The sequence below is a fragment of the Loxodonta africana genome, chromosome 1 (genome assembly GCF_030014295.1).
Source record: "Loxodonta africana isolate mLoxAfr1 chromosome 1, mLoxAfr1.hap2, whole genome shotgun sequence".
NCBI classification, from domain to species: Eukaryota; Metazoa; Chordata; class Mammalia; order Proboscidea; family Elephantidae; genus Loxodonta; species Loxodonta africana.
The window spans coordinates 151,269,730-151,283,523 of NC_087342.1; the positions used below are offsets into that span (position 1 = coordinate 151,269,730).

General features: G+C 44.0%; 1 protein-coding gene across 3 annotated transcripts in view; it reads left to right on the forward strand.

Moving 5' to 3' along the window:
• The first annotated feature begins 987 nt into the window (after positions 1 to 987).
• The window catches only part of ANKRD6 (ankyrin repeat domain 6), a 195,435-nt gene continuing 182,628 nt past the window's right edge, over positions 988 to 13,794 (forward strand). For all 3 annotated transcript variants that reach the window (XM_064288965.1, XM_064288964.1, XM_064288966.1), the window contains exon 1: positions 988 to 1,098. The gene's annotated coding sequence lies outside the window, so the exon portion shown is untranslated. The remainder of the gene's footprint in view (positions 1,099 to 13,794) is intronic.

Genomic DNA, 13,794 nt, shown 5'->3' on the forward strand with positions numbered 1-13,794 from the left:
AGGAGGCAGCTCTTCCCCATGTGTACTTTGAGTGCCTTCCAAATCTGAAGGGCTCATCTTCCGGCACTATATCAGTCAATGCTCTGCTGCTATTCATAAGGTTTTCACTGGCTAATTCTTTCCCGAATTAGACCACCAGGTCCTTCTTCCTAGTCTGTCTTAGTCTGGAAGCTCAGCTGAAACCTGTCGGCCATGGGTGACCCTGCTGGCGTTTGAATACTGGTGGCATCCTGTCCAGCATCACAGCAATGCATGATGCACCACAGTAGAACAAACTGACAGAGGCGTGGCACTATTCTAGTTATTGAAAAACTACCTGTGAAAGAAAACAACGAAAACAGACTGAAAATGCCATGTAAAATGTGTAGGCTCCAAGCTTTTGCTGGATCCATATGGATGGTTTTGTGATGCTGCTCACAGACAAGCTGTTTAGAATAAAGGCTTCTTTTCCCCTCTCCAGCTGTCCTAATGAATCTGGATCATTCATCACTGTTGTTTAGCTTCTACTAAGCGGCCCCGATTGAGTGAATTATGGCTATTCTGAAATAACCACTTGTCTATGAGTTGAGGACTTGATGTTTCTCCTCCCGATTTATCTCTACCTCCAGTAAACCTGACAACCTCACCCCAATACATCCCCCTTTCCTCCCAGTCCTCGGAAGGAGGCCGCTTGGGAGCCAAAAGGGCACTGGCGCCGAGTCGGAGTGGGCTCCAGACTTACGCCAGCTCCAGGCCCCATGGGGGGCCACCTCCTACTGAAGCCCTGCTTGGGATGGGGCGTTGATCGCTCCCGCCGCTGTGCCCCGGGCCGGCCGCTGCGGGGCGCTGTGACCCCACCTTCGGGGCGGCAGGAGGGGAGGGGCGGAGCGCAGGGCGGAGGGCCCTGAGGGCGGCGGGCGCGGCGGGCTCCACCGGTAACCTGCGGGAGCGCGGCGCGCGGCCAGGCGAGCGGGCGGCGGGAGGCGGCGGCGCGGGGCGGCGCCGAGGCCCAGGGCCCGCCGGAGCCAGCGGGAGCTTGTCCCCATCGTTTCCTCTCGTCCCCTGCCCGGTCGCCAGCATTGGTCCCTGCGGCGCGGACGCCCGACGCGGGAGAGAAAGGTACCGTGCGACCTCGGCGGGTCCTTTCGAGACTCCCCTAATGCGAGGGCCAGCGCGCCCCACTTCGGGAGGCTTCTCGTCTGGGGAGGCGATGTCGGGGATAGGGAACGCTGCTCCCTGGGTGCGCGCAGACCTCTGGCGGGGAGAGGAGCCAGCCGGAGCGCGTCGCCCTCTCTGCTGCGGCCTCCGGGAAAGTCCGGGCGGGAAGGTCTGTCGGAGGGCACTTCCCTTTGAGCTTTGCCTCAGTTGTCTGTCTGGAATGGAACTTGGAGGAGGGCTTAGAGAACTTTTCATCTTTGCTTGTCCCCCATCCTTTCCCCAGGAGCTTCAAAGAGTTTGGAGAAAGTGCGGGAGGGGGCGGGCGATGGTGGCACCAGGTATGTCTTCCAGCCTGGGCGGCCGGCGGTCCCCGCTGCCCTGGGCGGTCCCAGAGTGACCCGGCTGGGCGCGCCGGCAGCGGGTCCCCCGCCACCCCACACCGCTTTGAGGTACCGACGCCGGCGCACGAGGGCTGTTCTCCAGCCCGGGGGGGCATTATTGACACGCTGCGGGAGCCCCAGCTCTGCTCGTGCTGGAATTAAGCTCTGTGAAGAGTTAGCAAGCAAGCACTTTGTCTGGTCTGGGTTTGAACATCAGTTTACTGACACTTGGGAATTTATTTGTGGTTCTGGTAGATTTGGGGCTTGGAGAAGAAGTGGGGCATGATTTGTGAACCAAGAAGGACTTGAGTTTCCTTAAACTGATCAAGAATGTTTTCCCTGAAGCAGAGTGAACTGGCTTAAGGTGTAGAGAGTGGCTTTAGGGTCGTCATAGGATTGAGTCTTGAGGCCACCATTTGTTAGTTGTTTGACTTGGGAAAACCTATTTCTTTAAACCTTAATTTTCATAATTGTTGCTAGCTGCCTTCGAGTTGCCCCAACCCATGGCAACCCCATGCACCATGGAATGAAATGTCGTGCAATCCTTGTGATCTACAGAATTTGTTGGCTCATTTTTGGAAATAGATCACCAAGCCTTTCTTTCTAGTCCATATTAGCGGGAAGCTATGCTGAAACTGTAAACTGGAGGTATTATACTTAACCTCGTAGTTTTGCTGTGAAAATTAAACGATGCAAGTAAAATGCTTGGCATAGTACTCATGAGTATTAGGTGTTGTTTTTGTGAACCTGCTGCCAGCATACTCATTCATTTAGTTGTTGCTGCTACTGAGTTGATTTCCTATTCATAGTTGCTCTATAGTAGAACTACTTTAATCTTTAAAGGAGCAGAACGCCAGGTCTTTTCTACTGTGGAGCTGATGGTGGGTTCAAACAGTGAACCTTTTTGGTTAGTAGCTGAGCGCTTAACCATTATGCCACCGTGGCTCCTTCATTCATGTGTAGGTAATATTTATCAGGCCAGTGTAAGTGGAAAGAACTGGGCAATGAAGACAAGTACACTTGGGATCCAGGTGGTGCCATGGTGAACTGATTGACATGGAAGAGGAGTCCCCCATCCTTAAAATAGCAGTAGCAAGAGCAACATTGTTATTTCCCCTTGTAGTGGGTACAGGCTGTGTTTAACTTCCTTCTATCATTCCTACCAGGTGCTTGGAAAAAAAAAACCGAAAAACCTGTTGTGACCCTATAGGACAGAATAGATCTGCCCCATAGTTTCCAGGGAGCGCGTGGCGGATTCTAACTGCCGACCTCTTGGTTAGCAGCCGTGGTACTTAACCACTGCACCACCGGGGTTTCCACCAGGTGATTAAGTGATTGGCACATCGTAAATAAAATTCTTTAAACTAGGAATACAAATTAAAGTCAGGGGAGTTTTATGCCATCTGTATGGTAAGTGGGGCAGGGAAGGTGAAAGAAGAATGAAGAGACCAGAAACAACTGCTGCACAGTGTTAACAGGTGTAAACCAAAGACAATAAAGAAATGCTAATTTGTGAACTCCTTCTTTGTCTGTGGTGGCGCCAAAATGCCTCTACCTTAACTCCACCAGTCTCTCCCAAGTCTCTCCAGGTAGGCATATACTCCAAGTAAAAACACAGTGCTGGAGATCCAGCTCAGTTTAGAGAGAAGGCACACTTCCAGCTCCGCCCAGAACATCAGCTGCTGTAGAGTTGATTCAGGCTCACGGGAGCCCATGTGTGTCAGAGCAGACCTGTGCTCCACAGGGTTTTCAGTGGCTGATTTTTGGGAAGTAGATCACCAGCTCTTTCTTCCGTGACACCTCTGAGTAAACTTGAACCTCCAATCTTAAGGTTAGCAGCCAAATAGCTTATACCATTCGGGGACTCCTCCAATTGTCAAGGCCTTCCCATGTAGAAGTTCTGGTGCTGCCACTGCGAAATCTATCATACGTATAAAAAACTGAACTCTTTGTCATCAAATTGATTCTGACTGACAGCAACCCTATAGGACAGAGTAGAACTGTCCCATAGGGCCTCCAATGCTGTAAATCTTTAGAGAAGCAGACATCATTCTCCTGCAGAGCTGCTGGTATGTGCGAAACACCACCCTTCTGGTTAGCAGCCAAGCGCTTAACCACTTTGCCACTGGGGCTCCTTATATGTATAAACCCACTGCCGTCGAGTCGATTCCGACTCATAGCGACCGTGTAGGACAGACTAGAACCGCCCCATAGAGTTTCCAAGGAGCGCCTGGCAGATTCGAACTGCCAATCTTTTGGTTTGCAGCCCTAGCACTTAACCACTACGCCACCAGGATTTCCCTTATATGTATTAAAAAAAAGCCCATATATATAAAACTTACAGGTAAATTTTAAAGAATGAAAATACAACACATACTCAAGTACCCACCACCCAAATGAAGAACTAGAGCATCACCTGGACCTTGGAGCCCCTGTGTACCCCTCCCCATGTCATTCCACTCACTTCTCCCCTCGTCCCTGTTGTTGTTAGGTGCCGTTGAGTCAGTTCTGACTCATAGTGACCTTACGTACAACAGAAGGAAATGCTGTCTGGTCCTGCACCATCCTCCGTTGTTATGTTTGAGCCCATTGTTGTAGCCACTATGTCAATCCATCTTGTTGAGGGACTTCCTCTTTTTTGCTGACCCCTCTGCCTTACCAAGGATGATGTCCTTCTCCAGGGACTGTTCCCTCCTGATAAATGTTCAAAGTATGTGAGGCGAAGTCTGGCCATTCTCACTTCTAAGGAGCATTCTGGCTGTACTTCTTTCAAGACAGATTTGTTCATTCTTTTGGCAGCCCATGGTATGTATATTCAATATTCTTTGCCATTCATACATGCCACGTTCTAATTATTAACAAATGTCTGCAGCTGTTTCTTCTTATTTTGAGTCGTGCCACATCAGCAAATGAAGGTCCTGAAAGCTTGACTGCATGCACATCATTCAGGCCAATTCTACTTTGAGGAGGCAGTTCTCTCCCAGTCGTCTTTTAAGTGCCTTCCAACCTGAAGGGCTCATCTTCTGGCACTATTATCAGTCGGTGTTCTGCTGCTATTCATAAGGTTTTCAGCGGCCAATTTTTTCAGAAATAGGCTGCTGAGTCCTTCCTAGCCTTACTCCAGAAGCTCAGTTGAAGCCTGTCACTGTGGGTGACCCTGCTGGTATTTGAAATACCAGTGACATAGCTTCCAGCATCACAGCAACACACAAGCCACCACAGTGTGACAGACTGACCCTTTGCCCCTAAGGAACCACTATTCTGAATTTCGTGTTAATTTTTCCCTTGCTTTTCACACATGATATGTGAAAAAGCACCATAGAAAAGAAATTTTCAAACAAACATTTTTACAGTAACCTGGAGCATTCTTATTGAACTTAAAAGCGGAGTATTGACAGTAAGATGTAAACCACAAAAGAAGCCGAGTCTCAAAGTACTGTGATCTCCTAAGCATAGTCTCTTTTCAAAGCTTCTCTCCTAGGCTTCCCTGGCACAGAACTCCAAGGGTGTGTTCTGTCTGAGCAGGGGAGGCCTGGTGTCTTCCAAGGTAGCTTGGAGGCTGTAATTTTAAAAGCTTTGCTAGAGTCCTTAGGAATTGCAAAAACAGTAATTTGCATGCACATGTTTCTGGAGTTTTTTTTAATACAAATTATCCAGGGGGCATTGTATGGGATTTGAGGGATTAAGCAGACTGTGACCTTTAAAACCTGTTTTAATGCAAATTCTTCTTTTCCTGGTTATTATGCTTGTGTTATTGTCTTTGTTTTATTTCTGTAGGGTCACACAGCTTGCCTAGGTGAATTTGCACAGCCTTATTCTCTGGTTTTGATTCTTGGTTAAGGCAAAAATTACAAACTTTATTGGTTCCTGGAGCCCTTAGGATCTCAGTAATTTTTTTTTACCGTGGCCCTAAATTTATTCGTTAATAATAGTTATGTCCACACAACTTAATAAGTATTTGTCTACCAACTCAGAAGCCATTTGAAAAAATGATATACAAATTTAGAGAAACAAAATGATATTTCTCTATCATTCCTAAGTAATCGCAATTATTCATGAGATACGTGTGCCTGTTGGGCACTGCATGACTGCTCTTGGAAGCAGATTTAACATAGCCATTCTCATTTCCTGTTTCACATTGATTTTCCTGTACACTTAGTTTTTATCAGAACAACCACTGAAAGCCCAGCTTTGCAAAGATATAAAGTTATTGATAGGAAAGGAACATGATCTAAGGTTGAAACTGTGAACTACCTCTAGCTGGTGGGGCCAGCAGCGTCCCAAGATCTTGAGTTCACTGTGTTTCTTTTGAAAATGTCAGATACCCTAAGTTGCCCCTGTGTGGCACACTGCAGCAATCCGGGAGCTCTGGGTGTAAGGTAGAGCCTCCTTCTGGGGAAAGGGCAGTTACTAACTAAGGGGTTTGCCTGGAGCATCCTTCCTTTTCAGGTTAAGCTTCTCTGAGGGGTGGGCAAATTTTGTGTGTGTGTGTGTGTGTGTGCTTTAGGTGAAAGTTTATACAGCAGATTTCTCATTAAACTATTAATGCACATACTGTTTTGTGACATTGATTATCAACCCCGTGACGTGTCAGCACTCTCCTCTTCTCGACCTTGGGTTCCCTATTTCCATTCATCCAGCTTCCCTGTCCCACCCTGCCCCCTGCCTTCTTGTCTTTGCCCCTGGGCTGGTGTGCCCACTTAGTCTCGTATACATGGTTGAACTACATGTGTTATTGTTTGTTTTATAGGCCTGTCTATTCTTTTGCTGAAGGGTGAACCTCAGGAGTGACTTCAGTACTGAGTTGAAAGGGTGTCCAGGGGTCATGTTCTTGGGGTTTCTCCAGTCTCTGTCAGATCAGTAAGTCTGGTTGTTTTTTGTGAGTTAGAATTTTGTTCTGCATTTTTCTCTGGCTCTGTTTGGGGCCCTGTATTGTGATCGCTGTCAAATCAGTTGGTGGTGGTAGCTGGGCACCATCTAGTTGTGCTGTACTTACTCAGTCTGGTGGAGGCTGTGGTAGTTATTATTCATTAGTCCAGGAGTGGGCTAAATCTTGGATTTCTCATCTAAATACAGTAAATTGGTTAATGCCTGTCTTGCAGGGACATTAAGAGGATTAAACTAATAGATAATGTACATGAAAGCATCTATTAAGGGCCTGGTATATAATAGGTTGTCAAGAAACGGTAGTCGTTTTATGAATATTGTTGCTGTTGGGTGCTGTCAAGTCAATTCCAATTCATGACAACTCCATGTGACAGAGTGAATAGGGTTTTCCTGGCTGTAACCTTTACGGAAGCAGATCACCAGGTCTTTCTCCCATGGAGCCACCAGTTTTTTTTTTTTTTTAAGGTTTGGAATACCTTAATTTATTTTCATTCTGTTTTCCTTTTTTTTTTTTGAGTCTATAAGAGTGATATATGAAAAGCATTGTATTCATGTATCTACTACTTTTTTTCAACAAGTGTAAAATAAAAATTCCAGGTTACAAGAAAGCATTGCATCAGAGTTTAATTGGCAGATTTTTTTTTCTTTCATTATCTCTGCATGAGCCACTTGTGCATCTTACAATTGATAGTGCCTTAGATTTTTTTTTAATTTTTATTTTCATTGTGCTTTAAGTGAAAGTTTACAAGTCAGTCTCTCATACAAAAATTTATAAAGACCTTTCCATATACTCCTAATTGCTCTCCGCCTAATGAGACAGCATACTCTTTCCCTCTGCTCTCTTTTCGTGTCCATTCTGCCGTCTTCTGACCCTCTCTACCCTCTCATCTCCCCTCCAGACAGGAGATGCCAACATAGTCTCGTGTGTCTACTTGATCCAAGAAGCCCATTCTTCAAACAGTGTTATTTTCTATCCCATACTCTAGTCCAATCCCTGTCTGAAGAGTTGGCTTTGGGCATGGTTCCTGTCTTGGGCTAACAGAAGGTCTGGGGACCATGACCACTGGGGTGCTTTTAGTCTCAGTCAGACCATTAAGTCTGGTCTTTTTATGAGAATTTGGTGTCCGCATCCCACTGCTCTCCTGTTGCCTCAGGGGTTCTCTGTTGTGTTCCCTGTCAGGGCAGTTATCAGGCACCATCTAGTTCTTCTGGTCTCAGGCTGATGTAGTCTCTGGTTTATGTGGCCCTTTCTGTCTCTTGGGCTCATAATTACCTTGTGTCTTTGGTGTTCTTCATTCTCCTTTGCTCCACGTTTTTGAGACCAATTGATGCCTCATAGATGGCCTCTTGCTAGCGTTTAAGACCCCAGATGCCACTCTCCAAAGTGGGATGCAGAATGTTTTCTTAATAGATTTTATTATGCCAGTTGACTTAGATGTCCCTCGAAACCATGGTTCCCAAACCCCTGCCCCTGGTACACTGGCCTTCGAAGCTTTCAGTTTATTCAGGAAACTTCTTTGCTTTTGGTTTAGTCCAGTTGTGCTGACTTCTCCCGTATTGTGTGTTGTCTTTCCCTTCACCTAAAATAGTTCTTATCTACTATCTAGTTAGTGAAAACCCCTCTTCCTGCCTCCCTCCCTCCCCCCTCTCGTAACCATCAAAAAATATTTTCTTCTCTGTTTAAACTATTTCTCGAGTTCTTATAATAGTGGTCTTATACAATATTTGTTCTTTTGCAGCTGACTAATTTCACTCAGCATAATGCCTTCCAGATTCCTCCATGTTATGAAATGTTTCACAGATTCATCACTGTTCTTTATTGATGTGTAGTATACCATTGTGTGAGTATACCATAATTTACTTATCCATTCATCCGTTGATGGGCACCTTGGTTGCTTCCATTTTTTTGCCATTGTAAACAGTGCTGCAGTGAACATGGGTGTGCATGTATCTGTTCATGAAAATGGAGCCACCAGTTTTGAACTGCCAGCTTTTCGGTTATCAGTCAAGCGCTTAACTGTTATACCGCCAGGGCTCCTTTGAATTTTATATAGTAATAAGTAATTTTAAATAGTACTAAATAAATGGAGCTCTGGTGATTCAGCGGTTAAGTGCTACGGATGCTAAGCAAAAGATCGGCACTTCAAGTTCATCAGCATCTCCTTGGAAACCCTATGGCGCAATTCTGTTCTGTCTTCTAAGTTTTCTATGGGTTGAAATCGACTCCATAGCAACATTTTTTTTTTTTTAATAAATGTCCAGTAATAGTTACATATCATTGCGCATATCATTGCCCCTATTTTAGAACAACCAATGCTTCTTAGCAAATAAATTACTCTTGGTGAGTTCATATTATAAAATGATTACCGTTTCTCAAATGCCTGCTCCGGTATACTACTGTGGCATGTTTTGATTTTTCAGACTGCCTTTGGATGCCCACTTTCATTTGCCAACATATGTCCTGGCTTGGGGGGGAGACCACGAGATGACCTTTTCAGGCCTGAAAATGTTTCAAGTAGGATTTAATTTATGCATATATGTATAGCACAGAGACAGATCATCTTTTCATATGAAGTTGTCTTAATAACTAAACTTAAGAAACACCAATACACAGTGTTGGTGAGCCTCCGAGGAAAAGCTGACTTGAATAACATGTCACTGATGGCTGTAACGGTGCCTTTTAGGAAACACAGACCGGCCTCACTTGTCCTGTCCATTGCCCAGACCCTAAGCATACATTATATATACCTGCGTAATATTTTAACAGTTTGTCAGAATACACTGATTACATTACTTTCTTCAGTCATTTCTCTTTGGGAAGCCAATACAGAACAGTAGGTGATGCTTCCAAATTAACACATATATTCTACGGCTGCTAACCAAAGGGTCGGCAGTTCGAATCCGCCAGGTGCTCCTTGGAAACTTTGTGGGGCAGTTCTACCCTGTCCTATAGGGTCGCTATGAGTCGGAATCGACTCGACGGCGCTGGGTGGAATTGCTGGATAACAATTTTTCGTCTCTTTTGTTTCCTAGTGTTGAAATAAGTTTTCCTCTATAAAATTTGGGTATATGTGTGTGTGGCGGGAGAGGGCAATACTATTTTGATTCTTCTTAACTAATTGTTCCCTTGTTCTACTTGATACTTGATGCCCACCTAGTAGAAAAAGCAACGTTTCCTTTTTTTATGAATAAACAGGGACCAGCAAGGCCATTTTTTGTTTTTGTTTTTGTAAAGGGCATACGTTTAGAGAAATGTTTCTAAAATGGGTACAAAATAATCAGGCTGATTTTCTTACATATGTTAAGTAGATAAAAGATCAGTGAGATTGTTAACCCAATGATTTTCTTTTGTTATCAACATTGCTGTTGGTGTTGTTAGTTGTCATTGAGTCAGTTCCGACTCATGGCAACCCCATGTGTGCAGAGTAGAACTGCTCCATAGGGTTTTCAAGGCTGTGACCTTTTGAAAGTAGATCACCAGGCTGTCTTTTGAGGCACCCCTGGGTGGGTTCGAACCACCAACCTTTTGGCTTAACCATTTGTAACACTCGGACTCCATTATCAATATTGACCAAAAAAACCCCAAACCCACTGCCTTCGAGTCTATGCCGGCTCATAGTGACCCTCTGGAACAGAGTAGAACTGCCTCATAGAGTTTCCAAGGAACACCTGGTGGATTCAAACTGCCAACCTCTTGGTTAGCAGACATAGCTCTTAACCACTATGCCACCAGGATTTCCTTATCAACATTAGTAGCTTATTCTTTAGTGTTTTTTAAGACTGTATGTGTGTATTCACATTCTAGAATATAAACTGAAAGTACACTGTGAGTCGGAATTGACTGCAGTGGGCTTTTTTTTAAGACTGTATGTGTGTGTTCACATTCTAGAATATAAACTGAAAGTACATTTTGTTTTAAAACTTGAATCCAAAGGACAGAAAATTCATATATTCAGTGAATTAGGGTTTTCAATTTTTAAAAAAGTCTACATTTTATTCTAAAAAAATCCTGTGGGCATTTGATATACAAAGAAATTGTCTCTAGGTGTGAGTTTTAGGAGTACTGGGTTTTTCTCACCCTGCATCTTTATGGGAACTTCTAAGTTTTTTTTTTTTTTTTGCAGTGAAATATGTTAAGTTTATAATCAGAAAAATAAATAGATCAGTTAAAAGGTTTAAAAATTATACATGAAAATTCAGTATTAGTCAAATGTACTTTTAAAGATATACTTTGTTTACATAGTGGAGCTATTTGAATGTTCTAGCAACTAAAATACCTGCTTAATGAGAGGTAAAAATATAATGACATGAGATAAATCTATCTTACATACTTGTATGGTAGTGATTTGAATTTACTTATTAGTAAGGGTGAAAAATAAACCAAATATCAAATAATCAACTTGGAAAATTTCAGTTCAGCTTTTTCTAAAACTGAAAGCTATTTCTCTTTTCTTGGCAGGGATAACATGTGTCATGTCAGTTTTTAAACTTGTTTTTTCAGCTAGAAAATGCCAAGTACACTCTTAGTCCCAGCAAGAAATTTTGAATTCCGCACAATTTTAGATAGAATGGTGAGTGAGATACGTTAAAACCAAAACCACACCCAGTGCGGTCGAGTCGATTCCGACTCATAGCGACCCTATAGGACAAGAGTAGAACTGCCTCATAGAGTTTCCAAGGAGTGCCTGGTGGAATTGAACTGCTGAACTTTTGGTTAGCAGCCCCTAGCCCTTAACCACCACGCCGCCACGGTTTCCATATTATGCCATGCCCAAACCAAAAACCAAACCCACTGCCGTCGAGTTGATTCCAACTCATAGTGACCCTATGGGACAGTGGAACTGCCTGATGGAGTTTCCAAAGAGTGCCTGGTGGATTCGAACTGCTGACCTCTTGGTTAGCAGTCGTAGCGCTTAACCACTATGCCACCAGGGTTTCCATATTATGCCATAAAAAACCCAGTGCCGTCGAGTCGATTCCAACTCATAGCGACCCTATAGGACGGAGTAGAACTGCCCCATAGAGTTTCCAAGGAGCACCTGGTGGATTTGAACTGCCAACCTTTTGGTTAGCAGCCGTAGCACTTAACCGCTACACCACCAGGGTTTCCATTATGCCATTATGCCATAGATAGTGTAAAAGATTCAAAGACCAGAGATCGAACTTCTTGATTGGGTATATATGGATGCATTTGAGTACCCTAGACATACCATGTAAAAACTGCAGCCACTACTGGTTAAGAGGCATGGGCTTCGGAGCCAGTTTGCCTGGATATGAAGCCTGGCTTTGCCACTTACTGATAGTAAAACGTTTGGTAATTTACTTAACCTCTCTATGTCTCTGTCTCCTCATCTGTGAACAGTTCTGTACCCTGACTGTGATGGTGGTTACATGAATCTGTACATGTGATAAAATTCATAGACCTGTACCCGCACACAGAGCAAGTGCATGGAAGAACTGGTGAAACCCAAATAAGGTCTGTAGTTTAATTAATAGTATACTGCTGTCAATTTCCTTGTCTTGATAATTGTCCTATGGTTGTATAAGATATCGCCACTGGGGGAGCCTCAGTAAAGTGTGCACAGAAACTCTCCATACTGTTTTTGGAACTTCAGTGTGAGACTAAAACTATTGCAAAATAGAGTTTAAAGGAGTAAAACACACACACACACACACACACACACACACACACACACACACACACACCATTGATGGTGTCCTATGCTGGGCTGTACCAGGGCACTGAGGTTAGGGACAGTGTAGGATGGTTAGAGAAGCCTAGGAGTAATATCACTTCCCCCTCCTTTTCATCCCCAGTCGTGGGAAAAGAGAGGCAAGAAATAACCGTGTTTTGTTGTTCATGGGACAGTGTCTGCATTATTCACTAGTAAGTTCCTACAGCAGTCTGAGGGGTAGCATTTAAAATTTCTCACTAAAATAGGAATTCTTAACTTGGAGTTTATTGGTGAGGTACAGATGCTCTAAGATTTCCCTGGAATTGTGTGAAAGTATTTGAATGAATGCTCGTATGTACATTTGAAGAGGAAGCTTTCATCATATTCACAGATGGTCCCCTAACTCAGTGGTCGGTAAGCACAAGAAAATGTTGTTTACAGAGCTCTATCCACTCCATGGAAACCCTGGTGGCATAGTGGTTAAGTGCTACGGCTGCTAACCAAAAGGTTGCCTGTTTGAATCCATGAGGCGCTCCTTGGAAACTGAGTCAGTTCTGCTCTGCCCTGCAGGGTCGCTATGAGTCGAAATTGACTGGATGGCAGTGGGTTTGGTTTTTTTTTGGTTATCTACTCCATGGAGCCCTGGTGGCGCAGTGGTTAAGAGCTTGGTTGCTAACCAAAATGTCGGCAGTTTGAATCCACAAGCCATTCCTTGGAAACCCTGTGGGGCAGTTCTACTCTGTCCTGTAGGGTCGCTGTGAATCCGAATCGACTCAACAGCAGTGGGTTTTTTGTTTGTTTGTTTGTTTTATCCACCCTATAATGATCTCCTTTACTTGGGTATCTTAGAGGCTTTCTGTCCCGTAGAGGACCTTTTCCCTCTGCCAGCCTCTAGGGACTGTTTCTGCTCATGCCTGGGATAAGCCTCAGCAGTTCTTTTCCCTCAGATCCTCTAGCTACTCACCTGGATCCTGGCAGCTCCACAGCCCATACCTCAAGGGCCAAAGGAAGCCCCAGTGTGGACTGTCTTGGAGTCCCCAGTATGGCAGACCTGGCACTGAAGTCTCTGTGTAGAACTCAGCCTTACAACCACCACATCTACTGTCTTCCCTTAGGGTCCAGAAAATATGAAGTAAATTACAATATGTGAGATACACAGCTATGGCAGAACTCATGAAGGTGATCCTGAATGGCTGCAGGTTGGTAAATTCTGCCTTGGAGGATGCAAGTTTAACTTTAAGATTGTCTTCTGATGTACATTTTATGCTTCACACGTATTCCAAGTGTATCATACATTTATCATTTAGGGGAGCTCATCTAAATCATTGGATACTAAACAAGGCAGAATGTGTTGTTACAAAAGATCTTAATTATCAGTTAGAATTTACTTAATAAAGAGGGGTCTCCAGTCACTCAGATTGGTTTTTAATTCAGATGAATGGGCTGGATAAGTGGCAAAAAAAGATAACTTGCAATGTTCTCTTATACATATGGTTTCTTAATATTTGGATTCATCTTAGAAGCCCTTCAGTAAATCATGATTTGACTCTTTCATCCAACTCAATATATTTTGTCAGGGTAGGCTAACCTGCTGTAACAAACATCCCCAAATCTCTGTGGCTTCATCCAAAAAGAGTTTATTTTTAGCTCAAAATCCAGATTGGTTACTCCTGGTAAGGTAGCTTTCCGGGGTATCACTACCTCAATTGACTCAG